This window comes from Caretta caretta, chromosome 3 (genome assembly GCF_965140235.1).
Source record: "Caretta caretta isolate rCarCar2 chromosome 3, rCarCar1.hap1, whole genome shotgun sequence".
Classification (NCBI taxonomy): Eukaryota; Metazoa; Chordata; order Testudines; family Cheloniidae; genus Caretta; species Caretta caretta.
In genome coordinates this window covers 189,603,268-189,619,122 of record NC_134208.1, presented here as the reverse complement: position 1 = coordinate 189,619,122, position 15,855 = coordinate 189,603,268, and the positions used below count along the sequence as shown (strand labels likewise).

Sequence of the window (15,855 nt, the reverse complement as noted above, 5' to 3'; positions counted from 1 at the left end):
ATTGTTCTCTAACTTCTTCCTATATCTAAGTAGCTCTTTTCAAAAGATTAATAACCTTGCAAAAGCCGTGATGTCACCTGGGTTACATGTCCAAGCATTAGTAGAAAACACTTTCAAAAAATATAGAACACCTTTTAATGGATTATATTTCCATGATTTTCTCAGGAATCCTCTGCAGAAGACACTACAGCATTTATGAAAGAAATTGGGTTGGGAGAATCATCAATATGGAGAATGTAAAAAAGTTGACAGCACAGTAAATAATTACTTATTTTTCTTTCCACTATTTTCCTTTTATCTCTTATACTTGTGTTTCTGTAGTTTGTTTCTTCTTATCCTACATCAAAGAATGCTGTGATAAGTGGTCATAGTTAAGGTAAGTTTACTTTGATTTTTATTATTTCTATTACTGCAGAGCCTAGAGGCTGCCACTGAGATCAGGGCCCCATTGTAGTAGATGCTGTATGTATATATTTTATGAGATATTCCCTGCTTACAATATAAATAGATGCTGATATCTAACAAAGGTGTGACCTACACATTTATGACTCCTGTTCAAGTTGCATTCTCTGCTGGTATTCACCTTTTATGCTGAACATTGTGGTCCTAGCCCATCACTAGATACAAACTGTAGTAATGATTAATTACTTTTGTACATTAAGTGTTTTACCAAGTAGTCATTAGACTGGCTGACTGCCTTTTCAACATTCTTTCAGTATATTTTAACTCATTGGGCTGATTTAAGACCAGGATAAGTATTTTTCCAATTCACTAAAACAAGCAGGTTTGGTGCTTCAGAACTCAAAAGGGATGAGTCTGGAAGCTGTAAACACAATTATACAGTAGGTGGACTGATGGTGGCTATGGACAATGATTATTTTCTTTGGAAGACATATAAGCAGTTGAATTATGGTTCTTATGAAATTGTCAATAGTTATCCTGTTATTAGGACCTTGAAAACTCTGCTTAATGAACTAGACAGTAACAAAGAAAACAAAAATACTTTAAACTTGATTTATGAGAAAATGATAATTGGTCCAGATTTCATGTATGTGATGAAATAGGGTTGTTTTTTACCATTGAGCAGTATAATAATCTATCAGGACTGGTATTTTGTTGAGTTTTATATATTTATGCATTTTAAACAGGGTTCAGGCTTATTCCATCCAAATTGTCTCTCACACAACACAGACAAAATGGTGATTGGTAGCCATGATTATGTGGAAAGATTGCTGGGTTTTAAAATAGTTGATGCAGCAGTGACACATTTATGGCACCATTACTGGCTGGTGAAGATTTATTTTATCATGAGCTTAGGCACTGTTTGCAACAGAGCCAATAGTATTTGGTCCCATGGCATTGTTTGCTGTAGAACCAATGGCTTGCATTAGTGCAGCCCCATTTGGAGGAGGATCACAATTTAATCATGTAACTGGTGTTGGGCTTAGTTTTGTTGAGCAAGACAACATACTGTTCTTTCAAATGTGTCTGACTAAGTAATATGTTGACCACATACTGAAACCAGTTTAAAGAACCTTAAACAGGGAAAACCCTCAGAACACATACCTCTCTGTAAGCAATTTATTTTATTGTAAAGCAAGACACTTACAAGAGTGACAATTTTAACAGTATCTTCCTCCCACAGACCAGAAATCCTGCCCATTTGCTCAAGGACTATTCCAGATATATCAGGACAAGGAGGACTGGAAGCACCTTCCTTGCTCCCATAATGAGACAATTGTTTTGAGTACAGCCAGTCTACTAGCTAGCTTTCCAAAGAGAGAAGAAAGAGCAAGACAGCTGGCTGCCCTCAAACACTGGAGAAGGGGGAAAGAAGGGGGTGAATGCCCACTAGCCCCTTCTTTCCCGGTAGAGACAAATGAGTGGAAAACAGCAGCCCAGGCCTGCTGCCAAAGAGAAATTTTGCAGAGAGGAGGATCTTGGGTCACAGGAGGAACTCACTGGTAGATGCATGAGGAGATCAGGACTCAGAAAAAGTTCACATTTGATGGTCCAAGTATCATCTGAATGAAAGGAACCCTTGGAAACAAATAGCATCTGAACAGGATTATTATCACACTTACTATCCCTAGAACAAAATTATATTTATAGGTTTTGCTTTAGCCAAAAATCTGACATCATTTACTTGCAAAACAGCTCACTACAGTTCACATGCAGGTTCTTTGACAGCATTAGCAATCGGGATATACACATCTAGGAATAGAGGGTAGCATAGGTGTAAATTGGATGCAATTAACTCACTATATGTAAAGCAGATAATTTGAGTAAGAAGACATAATGGTTTTCTATAGGCACTCTCTGGCTAACCCCATAGTTTCAGGGCCAGATCGTGGCTGGCCAGTTTCAGGTGCATAAAGGGTGCAAGCGATGAGGAGATCTGCCTCGCTGCCATTGCACCTGGCACAGGGAACATCCACAACCCCTATCAGAAACAGAAGCACTCCTCCCAGCTAGCATCATGGGTAACCTGGGTGGGAAAGGCATTGTCCCACCCTCCTGAACCAGCCAGCGGAGCTGCTCTAGCAGAGGACAATGCCAGTTGCACTTTCACTGGGTGACACTGTGGCTGCTCCAGCATGTACTTCCCCCACAGTAATTCAATATGACTGCAGGTTTCCTTCATGGGCCCCACGACATTGGGGCCCCACTCAGCACACTCGTCCAGCAAAGACCATGACTTAAAAGCTAAATCTGACCTACGTGCTTTAGGTATTGCATTCATGTGAACGGATTTTGCATAAGCCCATTGTTGTGTAGAGCATGTGTATTGGGAGGAACTGTTCAATGAGTTGATGACAGTAGATCCAAAAGTCCAAAGTGAGGCACTGACATTTGCTGAGGGCAATCTAGGTTGTTTTGGTCACTCATTATTTGGCATGACATTAATCAATGTAAATAAGATCAGCGAGAGCAGACATGCAGTGAAAGGTGACATTGGAACAGTGTACTGCCTAACTGCATGAAGATGTTTCAAAAGCAACCACTTTGAATTGGCAATGGAAGTAGTAAGTAAAATTATGAACAATTACAAATGCTACAGATTTTCAGGAAGTCTCAGTAGACAGAGAAAAGGATTCTGACATTGAAGCATGTGGCTGGTATTACTAAGTTCATCAACATTAAGAATTCAAATCAGGATATTCCTTTGCCATAGCTGACACTGTCCTATCGGCTGAAAATGATAGGAACGACTGGCTGGATGCCTCTAGAATATTATTCTGCAAGTATCTGACCTACAAGAAGTGTTCCCTGAAAGTAAAGGTGTTGATATCAAGGTTGTTCAAATAGAAAGAAAGAGATATAGAAGACACATTTTTTAGGGATTTAGCAGGAAAATTTCATTCTGAAGTATGTATAATCACTATGCTAATATACAGTTTACATGGCATCTTTTCATATTTTTTGTATGGCACGAGTATCTTTAACAAATCCAGTGATTTCAGAACATAAACAAAATAGTTGAAGTTTATAAAAGTTTGCATGCCTGAAATATAGATGTATAATGCCTGATGCATAAACTGCTTAGGGATTTGCATATGCATACAGCTGTGCATGCATTTCATTAAGTTTGCTCCTGTGTAATCTGGACATGCATAAAAGTGCGTGAAAACTTTAAAAAGGTTATCTGATGTTCTTGAAAAAAGTGGATTTTACACATACACACACACACAAAATGAACATATAAGCACCTACACAGCTTTCAAATGAAAATAGTACCAACGTCTTGGACTTTCCCAGATGATTTCATTTAAGACGGGGTTTGCAAGCCAGGCTGCATTATTTACAGCAGAATGCACTTTACTGAAACTCCATGTACAGTGAACTAAAGTGAAAAAAATGTGGAATGAAATGTGTAAATCTGAAATTTAATTTACAGGAAACCTGTCTTAATAGAGAAAAATGTATTGGGGGGGAAGGGATCAAAGACTGTTATTCAAAGGCTCTACTGTATTCACGCTGTCGTGTGGTGGGATGGGGGGTGCACATGTGTGTATTTAGTACTGCAAATAGAGCCATTCTGTCTGACCTCTGGGATGTGGATGGAGACTTAAGGAGACTCCAGCCAGGAACAGCAATAGCTGCTCCTGACAAGAGAGGGGAGGGGCAAAAAGACAAGCCAACAAACTACAGGGGCCAACCAAAATGGTGGGGTTTTGGGGGGCGGGGAAGAAGGGGAGAGTGAGGTCTAGGGTTCAGCCAAAGTATGCCAGAGGGGGACAATCAGCAGAGGACTCTGTGAAGTGCCCACTGCTCCAAGAAGTTGTCAAGGGAGCCAGTGGATACTATAGATGCATTGAGCACAGTGTTGAATCTATTTATGTGAACTTGCAGTTATAGTTTCTTAAGCAGTTGCTTATGTTAAATCTGCTAGTATATAGTGGTTATTATGTTTTTCTTCTCTCTCTCTCTCTCTGCAATACAGAGTCAGCTATCATGGCTCCAACTGTATGCACGTCTGTGTTTATAATCAGGGACGTGTGCTATGTCCACAAAACACAACAACTGATGACGAGGATTTCAAGAACCTTCTATGCATCAGAGTAGCAAATAATCTGTGATGTCCCACTACGGAAGAGGACTCTGCTACAACTGGATATACTCTCAGCTAGTAAACTAACAGCAGCAAGATGAAATGGCAGGCAATACTGGAAATATGGAGGCCTTTAGCAATGGCGTGGAGGACTGGCCCACATACAGAGAGGCTGGAGCAGTATTTGGAAGTAAATGAGGTTCCCCTGGAAAAACATGTAGCAGCATACCTGAGTGTGATGGGAGGAAACACAAACAGAGTTAGTACACAGTCTGATTGCAACAAAGAAGCCAGCCAGCAAAACCTTTAAAAAAGTAGTGCAAAATTTTTCAAGAGCACTTGTCACCCAAGTCCCTGATTGTAGCAAAAAGGTTCAGGTTTCATAAGCGGAATCAGCTTGAAGGTGAATCGATTTCCTCTTTTGCAATTGAGTTACAAAGTTTATCAGAACACTGTGCTTTTAAGGATGGGCTCAACAACACCCTACAAGACAGATTTGTGTGTGGACTGCTTAATGAAAGCATACTGAAGAGGCTCTTAACTGAGGAAAAACTTACCTTTAAATGAACAGTAGGAATTGGAGTAGCAATGGAAACTGAAACAAGGGATGCAACAGAATTCATGTCGGCACTAAAACAGAATTAGGAACACCAACTCTCTGTAACTTGAGGCAAGAGACAGTACGCTCCACAGACAGGTGCATTTATTGGTGGGGAAAAGGGTTCCACATTCCTTCTGATTGCTGACTGAAAGATGCATATTGCAGAAGATGTAATAAAAAAGGTCATAGACAAGCAGTTTGTTGCAGAGACCATAAGAGAAATAAGGAAGAGACCAAATCAGGGTATAGAAAAAGGACCTAAATATCTATAAAATAGCAATGTACACTCTGTAGACAGAGGCAGTAGTGACACAGACTGTGAGAGGGGAGTAGCCAGCCTGGATATATATAGCATGAGCAAAAATGACAAGTCAGCAATCTGGTTGATACCCCAGGAGGAGGGATAAATGCTCAAAATGAAATTGGACACAGGCTCTGTGGTGTTTGTTATCTCACATTTGGAATATGAGAAAACTTTAAAAAACACCAAACCAAGGGAGCCACTGAAGTTACTAAAAAAATATACAGGAGAAAAAAGTGCCCGTTGGAGTGATGCAAGCGAATGTGGAGTATAACAATAAGCAGTGGTTTTTCTTTTTTTTTAGACTTACATGTCATTGAGAAAGGAGGAGCACCCTGTACGGCCATGAATGGTTATGTAAGGTTCCTCTGGATTGGAAATCTACAAAGATGCTGCAGTCACTTTCAGCAGACTCTACTAAAACAACCAGCAGTTGAAACGGATACGCAGTGAGGCTGCAGGAGTATTCAAGGTGGACACAAACTCTAAAATACAAAGGCTACAATAATCCTAGATTAGAAGGCACAGCGCAAGTATCACAAAGCTCGACCTGTTCCTTACAGGATCCGTTTGAAGGTAGATGCTGAACTGGAAGATCTGGAAAGAGAGGGCGTACTTTCAAAAATGGTGTGGAACAAGTGGGGGAACTCCTGTAGTTTCAACTGTAAAAAAAATAAATAAATAAAAAACGGTGCAGTAAGTGTGTGTGCAGATTTTAAAGTCACCATACACCCTGTACTGAAAGTTAAAAAACACCCATGGCCTCAAATTGAAGATAGTTTTGCTACACTGGCAGGGGAACAAGAATACTGCAAAATTGCTTTGCCACTGGTATACCTGCAGATGGAAGTTGAGGAAGAGTCTAAGGCAAACCTCACAAAAGGGTCCATCCCAGTACAACAGACTAGTGTTTGGTATTGCTTCAGCTCCTGCTGTATGGCAACGGGTGATGGCCCAAGTTTTGCAAGGTATCCTGAGAACAGTGTTATTTGGATGACATTGTGTGTGACTGGTGGAAGTGATGAAGAACACCTGGAAACCCTGAAAAGGGTATTCAAACATCTAGAAGAATACGGGTTACAAGCTAATCACATAAAATGTGATTTTTTTTCAATGACTCAGTAGCTTACTGTGGGCATTTTATTGGTGCATAAGGCCTAAGTACTTCTCAGGAAAAGGTTAAAACAGTCCTAGAAGCTCTGCCAAGGGATGTATCACAACTTAGACCATTTCTAGGATTTATCAATTTTGATAGCCAATTGGTACCAAACCTAGCAACTGTACTGCAATGCTGCATTTGCTCAACTGTTTACTGCAGAATGCTCAAAAGTGGGTTTGGTCACATGAGCGTCAAAAAGCTTTCCTCAAAGGAAAAGAATTGGTCACCTCAGATGGTGTATTTACACACTTTAACCCATCCTTCTCTATGATGTTAGTATGTGATGCTTCCTCACATGGACTTTGGGCAGTTATACTGTCCACATTGCCAGATGGCAAAGAGACAGTCATAACATTTGCCTCCAGATCTTTCACAGTGGCAGAATGTAACTATGCACAAATAGACAAGGAGACTTTACGTCTGGTATGGGGTGTGAAGAAATTCAACCAATAACTATATGGGAAAAAATCCACACTCATCAGACCACCAACCCCTAGTAGCAATCCTTCGTCTGAGTGTAACACCGACAGGCCCCGGTCGCCTGCAGGTGGGATCGAACCTGGGACCTCTGGAGCAAATTCATGAGCCTCTACTGCATGAGCTAAAAGCCATGTGGTCCTTAGCTAAGGCTGTAGAGCAGACTCATTAATCTCTCTCTCTAAGTGGTCTCAGTGCCACTAGATAAGACAGAGCACCACACCCAGGCAGTGTGTGGGTTACATGAGGAATGAAGTTTCTGTGACAACAGCAGCACATATGCCACACTGGTCTGTCTTCTTAGCTGGTTATGTCTAAAACATTGAATTCAAAAGAAAAAAAGCTGTGCAAATGCAGATGGCTCTCCTGCCTGCTCATGCTAGTTAAAGGACAACCTATAATAGAGACAGAATCTATCAAATTTGTCAACTTATTTAAGATTGAGTGTGCCACACTCCCTGGAAATGTCTGCATATTGATTTTGCAGGACCATATTTAGGAATGATGTGTCTAGTAGTGGCGGATGCCCATTCCAAATGGCCAGACATTTTTTGTATGAAAACCACCACGGCTGCGCAGACAGTAGAAAAAACTTTGACGTTTGTTTAGAAATGGACTGCCAGAACAAGTTGTAAGTGATAATGGTTCTCAGTTTAGTTCAAAAGAGTTTCAACGGTTCCTGAAGAAAAATGGTATTAGACATGGAACGAGATCATCAGCCACAAATGGCTTGGTAGAAAGATTTGTATAAAGTTTCGAGCAAGTTCTGCAATCCAGAAGAGATGAGAAGGGGTCATTATAGCATTATAGTTGAAGCTTCTTGCTTCTTGTTAGCATATCGAAATGCATTCCATACCATGACAAACCAAACAACAGCAAAACTGCTTATGAGCCAAAATCTCAGGTCATGCCTGGACTTAAACCCAGATCTACATCTTCAAGTCAGAGACCGTTAAATAAGTCAGGCTATGGTGAGAGGAATCAGTGCACCTTATCAGCAAAGAGTGCCGGCATGTGATTATTGGGGACCCCGTACATGGCTTTCCACAACTGTTAGTGCACAAACTTTGTCCTATACAGCACAAGTGGCACCCAATATGTTTTGGTACTGCCACACTGACCAATTGTGAGATTCGGCTCCATGGCTGAAAGAAGAGGCAAAATTTGCAGAGCTGCCCGCTGTTCCAGCATAGGCCTCCCGACTTGATGCAACCACATTATATCGGAAAGCAGCTGTGCTGAATAGTCAGCATTATCGGCAGGAATGTCTGAGTCAGACATTGCTGCAGATACACTGCTTTGTTAGGGGTGTGTTCAAAATGTTGGCAGAAGCTACCCAGGAAGAAAATGCAAGCCACCATAAAGACTTGACTTGTAACAGGACCATAGGTTGTTCCCCCACAAGTACTTCTGAAGTGGCCATTTCATTTTGGGGAGGGGATTGATATATTTATTTGAATATATTGAGCAGAGGGTTGAATCTGTTTATGTGAGTTGGCAGCTATAGTGTCTTAAGCAGTTGCTTATGTTGTATGTGCTGTTATATGGTGTTTACTATATTTTTCTTTCTCTGTGCAATACAGAGTTAATCATCATGGCTCCAACTACATGCACGTATCTGTTCATAGTCAGTGATTTGTGCTGTGTCCACAAAACACAACAGATGCTGCACAGATGGGACATTTTCTGGATACATGCATGTCTGAGTCACACAAAATCTCCTCGTCAAGCTTCCTGCTCTGAACTGATGAATGGCTATTTTGACCAATGCCAGGTGGAGGCTGACATGAAAGTTCTAGATTTCTTGAGGCCATGGATGGGTGGGCAAAAATAAACAGGTGCTGGGGAAAGTGCTCACCAGGAGGTTTTGGTGAAAGGGGACTGCAGACAGGTATACTGGAGGTCCATAAAAGGGACATGCATCAGAGGATCCATGAACTGTGCCACAAACGTGCCCATGCTCATGGCTACACAAAGGAGTATGCAAATAATGTCCCTGTTGGGTTGTAGAACCAAACTGGAGTACAGGCTCATCCACCAGGGACTCTTGTCCTCAGAGGGTGGCAGCAGGTTCTACTACTTGGTATCAGGGTGTGACACAAAGGTAAAGAAGTTTTCAGTATGGCACATGAAGGTGTTCTCTCAGACACTGTTCACAAGCAGACTGGCTGGATGTCATTCAGCAGATATGGGTGGTACAGAAGGGAAGAATCTTGAGGCAGGGTACTCCAGAGCCTGAGGAATAGTGCTAATAAGGAGCAGCCTTCTGGAGACCCAATCAAGAAAAATGAGAGATCTGGGTGGAGAGATGATATTCATCTTCTGGAGCACAGGGGACAGAAGAGTAGGATACCCCATGTGTTGTGTACACGTGATGCCATCCACCCAGTCCCACTGGAGTCCAGGAGGTCTCTGAACTGCTGAATCATCCAGCCAAGTCCAACCTCAGAGGCATTGCAGGGGCTCTACCTCCTCCACACAAAGATGGTGATTTTGCAGTAAGTCCTCAAGGAGAAAGTCCCCATTGGAGGTGGTCACAGGGGACCTGATCGTGGAGACCAGCTTCTGATCCTGAGGAGGTCCTTATTGAAGGCCAGCAGCTCAAAGAAGTCTTGAGGAAGACTACTTGTGTCAATGCAAGAGAGCTGCCAGTCACATCACAGCCTTCACAGGTTGTGGGGGAAGGCATGCATTAACACCCTCTGTTGGACTATGAGAAGTGAACAGGACTCTGCAGGGTCTGGAGACAAATAATGTGGACCTTGCTATAAACACACAATCGGTCTTGTCTGCTCTCTCCATAAAACATCTGCAGAGACCAAACTCCAGGACCTTCCCTTGGATACCAGCCAGGGTACTTGGGGGCAGGATCAGCATATTGAGCCACTCCCACAGCATGGACAGAATCAGATGATTGATTGGTTGTGCCCTCCCTTGAACGGACAGACACTGGACAAGTCCCATCCATACCCACAACCAGATACTATGGTCTCTAGTTCGGACCATTTGACAAGTTGGGAAGGATCAGTAGCTGACAGATAAATGCCAAGGCAGAGTAGAAGACCTATGCCACACTGGATGGAACACAGCACAGGTGGGGTGGGGAGCTTACCTGCTTCCCAGTCCCAACCCTCAGACCAAAGACTTGAGTCTAGCAGAGGAGTCCATATAGTAGACAGACTGGCAGGCTTGCACTCACCCCAGATCTCCCAGATCCTGGAACATAAGGAGCATGTTGCTGGCTTATGCTGGCAGCACCACTCATGTCCAGCTCCCTGAACACCAACCTCAACAACCTCCAGCAGAGGAGACCCAGGAAGGTCTCCATAGTAATGCCATAGAGGTGATCGGACATGCATCCCTCAAGAGATTTGTTTGGTCAGGACCCAATTGAGCCCACCAAGCATTCTGCTGAGGTGTAGAGCATTCAGCCAAATCATACAAAGTGGGCCCTGAGGCCATATGCCAGCTGATTTTCCATGAAATGCCCATGATCCAGCTTGCAAAATATCTTCTCCTGGTCAGGAGATAGGAAAGCAAGTTAAAAACCATCCCTAACATGCCAGGAAGAGGTTCTCAAATGTAGTGCAACCCAGGGTGGATCAGTATCACCAGCATGGGCTTCAGGCACAGCAAGATGGCATTTCCTCAGACCTGTTAAGTCTAAGAAGAGAAGTGATGCTGAGACCAGCCCCTCAAGGCAGAGAGGTCCCCTTCTGAGGCAGCAGAGTGAACACAGCCTGGCTGCCTGCCTGCAAGACAAAGCACTCTGCTCCCCAAAGACTCAGTCCAGACATGAATCAGATCCAGACCAAGGACATCCCAAAACACACTTCAAAATGCTTGTCAACCCCCAGAGATTTAGTAGTGGGCATCAGACGGAAGGGTTGAATATTAGTATTCCAAATGGTGCCAACCTTATAGTAATTGTGAGAATGAGGGTAGTGCTTGCCTGCCCACAACGCCCTGTCAACGTACCCCAAACTCTGACCCGGAGAGAGCAGCTATAGGAGCAAAAGGGGAATTCAGTCTTCAGTCCTTGGCCTTGAGACTAGCAATGATGTTAGCAGAAACAGGCGCTTTGGTGTCTTTGTGAGAGGACATGTGCTGGATCTCCTGAAAGAGAATCAGACTGAACTCATTTCACATAGGCCATAGAATCATAGCAATGTAGAGATAGAAGGGACTCAAGAGGTCATCTAGTCCATCCCCCTGTGCTGAGGTAGGCCCAAGAAAATCTAGACCATCCCTGACAGGGGTTCGTCTAACCTGCTCTTAAAAACATCCAGTGACAAGGATTCCACAACCTCCCTTGAAAGCCTATTCCACAGCCTAACTATCCTTACAGCTAGAAATTGTTTCCTAATATTTAACCTAAATCTCCGTTGCATCAGGTTAAGCCAATTACTTCTTCTCCTACCTTCAGTGGACATGTTTGTAAGGCAATACTCTTGAATTCTCAAAGTTCTCTGTGGAACTACTGCACCTAGCACCCTGGCATGCAGAGCTGCCTGCTCTGTTTCTGTGACCTTGATCTCATTTCAGTGTTCAGAACAGGGTGGAAAGTATCACTTTCATTTTTACTGCCCCAACTATTTGGCTTTCTTTCCCCCTTGCAACTCATACTCTTCCAGCTGAGGCCACTCTATAAATCACTCCCCCCAAAATCCTTCAGTTTCTCTTTAGCTTATGAGTGACTGCACTATGAGGCTTTGTATTAACAATGCTATATAAAAATAAATTGTATTGTATGTGCAGTGAGTGATATAATTATAATTAAAAGGAAATGTATTATTTCATAAGTCTGTCAATTTATTTGAGAATTTAGGCAGTAGTGTTGCCCATCATCCCATTGTAAATTCAAATGGAATCACATTTAGTGCTCAGAATGTTCACTCATTCACACATAGAAGATAAATGAACCCTGAACATAGTACTGCTTCTTTTCTGCACTTCATCCTGGAAACCACGAGGCTGGCCTGTCTCAAAATACCAGACAGAGAACAAGTCCAAGGCTATTATGATGAATATTATGAGAGATGCTCAACCAAAATTTCAATGGAGTTAGGAGCAAGCTCTGCATAGAGAAAATGGCCTTATTAGGACAGTTATACAAAAAACCCTACAGATGGACACAAAGAAAACCTGTCTGAATTAGCCATGTGAATGTTGTTGCAAATGCAATGAAGTTAACCTTTCTTTCACCCTGTACAGCTTTGTGAATTACACATTATAGAAAAGGCAAGTTTGGAGCCAGCAAAAAGTTTGCCTTTTTATTTAGCAAAACTGAAAAGCTGCATAAGAGAAGATGAGAGAGTTGAAGGTCAAAGTTTGAACGAACCTTGCCGCATCACTTGATCTTTTTCTGAACTCAGCCACTCATGTGGACCAGCAGTGATCAGTGACACAAGGATACTTCCTTAACAGGGAAGGGAAGTAGCGCTGGAATCATAGACAAAAATCAGATTTTGTTGTTTATGGTCTAGATTGTGGGTGTCCCTTGAACACACACACAGGTGCGGGAGGAGACGGTGAAGTGCCTTCACTTACCACACTCCTCTCTTCACCTCTTGTGAGGTATCATCTACAAAGGCAATCTCCACATTCTCCTGAGCCACCTTGGGACAGGAGGATTCAAGGCTGTGGCCCCATCCTCCTCCACACCATCTACTGATGCACTCAACCAGTCCAAGAAATGGTACATAGGACACTTCATCCCTGCATGCTAAGAATCCCCACTGGGCTACTACAGATAAGTACCAGCCCCTACTCAGAACCACACCTAACAAGGACAACAGAGCAGTATCAGTAAACACCTCTCATTTGCTAGAAACTCAGTCAAAACAAGATAGTTTCACATTAAAACTATGCACAACCACAGTTTCAGGTCCAAAATTTAAGATGCCCAGATTTTCTGGAAACTGGCCCCTTGTTTGCTTGCAGGGTTCATGAACCTTAACCTACATTCATCAAAAGGTTGGGTAAGTTTTGAGTATGTAACAAAACACAAATCAGTTTAGTTTAGCAGGGGCTAACATTTGATAATGAAAAGTGTGCACCACATTTCTTGTTATAATCAGTATCAGCAATACATTTAAGAAATCCTCTTGCTCATCAATTAAGTGTAAAAGTTGTAATTATAAAAGAAAATTTGTATTTTCTATGAACTATTTTAAATGTGGCATGGAACTGATTTCAGTTTCTCAACTCCCAGTACAGTAAACATTCTCTCCTTCTGAGTATGTGCAGTAGCTTTCTACCAACACTTCCTGCTCCCTTTAAAACTTAGTTACAAAAATATAAACATTGATGCCTATGTTCAAGGCTGAAATTAATAACACAGCTACATTGTTTAAACAGACCACGCCAAATCTTTAAACCTTTTTAGGTGGCATGCATAGTGGTTTCAGGAATGTAGTCTGTTTAGACAGTATTAGACCTTTGTTGTTGTTGAGGAAACTCTGGCTTGATGCCTCTATCCACCTAAATAACTGAAATAGAAGTGCATTGACATTGGAAACACATGCTGTTTCCAGACTGGTATTTTCACTGTATAGTGTAAATGGGAATGTTTCATCTCTGATTATACTGTTCAGGCATATTAGTACCACATATGCCTCATTCGCCAAAGGACAGGTCCCCCCAGCAGTCTCCCAACAAAAGGAAAACAGGGTTCCTCCCTCCAATAAAAACTTTCTACCTCAAAATAATAGCCAAGAACATTCATTCTTTATGGACTTTTACTTTCCCAAGTGCTACCAATCTGGAAGACGTCACTAAAATCCTTCAGTTTTAGTGCTGTGCCCTGTGAAGGAAGGGCCTAGGGATGTATATAGCACATTGTTGGCACCGGGCCAGGCACATACTTATTGCCAAGTATATTTTATACTTATTTTAATCAAATGAAAAAGAAATTGAGAATGGGATATAATCCTGTATGTGAAATAAATTACCAGAATAAAAAGGAAGCCTGATTTGCTTTATAACCTATTAATAACAGGTTTTTGCAAATATCATTAGCACATAAACTCCTATTACAAGTGCTTCTCTTACTGTCTCATAAATCATAATGTAAATGTATTAAGATAAACTTTGAATTTCAAGTGAATCAGGCACCCTTCTAAAAATGCAAAAATGGGCTGCCCCAACTACCAGAATGAATAGTTCACTATCTTTGCTGTTACATATATGAGTGCTTCTCGCATCGTTCATGGAAGAGCAGGGATTGTGGTGGTTAGAGCAGAAGACTTGAAAGCAGGGCTTGAGGGTACTAGTCCCTGCTCAGCTATTAATAGCCTAACAGTGTGACTGGATCTTTTGCCTATTCAACTTATATGGACAAATATGATTGCACTCTTCCAAGTGGGATGACCTCATTCAAAAAAGTTGGGGGCAAAGTGGGAAACAGGATGCTTTAGTCCTACAGCCACACTGAAGGAGACATATACAAGACGTTGGGGGCAGAGACTAAGAGTGAACAGAAGCTATGGAGCTTTGCAAACAGGCTTGGGGTACTCTCACCCTGAAGGGTCCAAAGGCAGCTGCTGGGTTGGATGTCAGTGAGGTGTGGGGGAAAGCAGATGAGGTCCACCTGTGTCATTCTGCATCAGGCCTCACAATACCTAGTGTTTCTCCATTTACCTATCCATGGAAGGGAGAAAATACTTATATGGTGTTTGTGAAGCTTACATCAGATGTGCAAGACACTGTGATCCTCAGATGAAAGGAGCTATGCAAACACAAATCAATACTGAGTTTTACTCCAAAAAAGCAGTGCAAGTGGGAATGATATTAAATGCTGGCTGGATTAGACATTCCAGAAAGATTGCTACATTTAAGCAGCGGCTGTCCTTACCGTGAGCTAACTGCTTTACCAATTTTGTGAAACATCCTCAAGTACTAGCCAGTGAAAGGGAACACTCATCTCAGCCTTGATGCACCTTTGTGGTCCAATTTTGTTTTCACAAAGAGTCTGATTTTTAATAAGTGGGTCCATGAACAATTGCATGGACAGTATGAAATGTGTGTATAGCCTGGAGCTTTGAGCCCACACATGGCTACAGAGGGATCTAATTGACTGAATGTATGTGCAAATCCCTGAATTGCACACTGGCTTCTAGTAGAGCATGTGCAAAGTGGGCACACAATTACACCTGGCCTTTGTAAAAATTAGGCCCACCAAAGGCTATTGTTTGGCCATCCTGCATACAGGTGCTAATCTTTTTATTTAATCATTTTTTAGGAGAAACATATATATAAAAATAACACATATGAACCCAATGTTTGGGATCACCATTCCATTACAGTTAAAAGCACCTAAATTCTGCCTTGAGTTAAGCTTAGTAGTTAGCATTTCTTTCATATGTAGCCAAGATAACTCACCTGGCTTTGCCCTCATTTTGGTAATCCATTATTAATAGTAGGTCAAGTTACAAACACTTATTTTCTGGAGATAGACAGATATTGAAACACCTAATCAATATGGCTGCCTGTAGTAATCCCCAAAATACCCAGCCTGTTTTGGTAGTGAACTCTTCTTGGAAATAAAGGTTTGGAACAGAATGACAATATGACAAAATTACTCAAAATAGTTAACACTAAAGCTGACTGCAAAGAGTTACAAAGGTTTCTCACAAAACTGGGACACTGGGTGACAAAATGACAGATGAAATTCAATGTTGATATGTGCAAAGTAATGCACACTGGAAAAAATAATCCCAACTATACATACAAAATGGAGTCTAAATTAGCTGTTACCACTCAGA

General features: G+C 41.9%; 1 protein-coding gene across 45 annotated transcripts in view; it reads right to left on the bottom strand.

Annotated features, from left to right (window-relative positions):
• The window catches only part of LOC125633483 (uncharacterized), a 786,124-nt gene that overhangs the window by 413,589 nt on the left and 356,680 nt on the right, over positions 1–15,855 (bottom strand). The gene's annotated exons all lie outside the window — the stretch shown is intronic.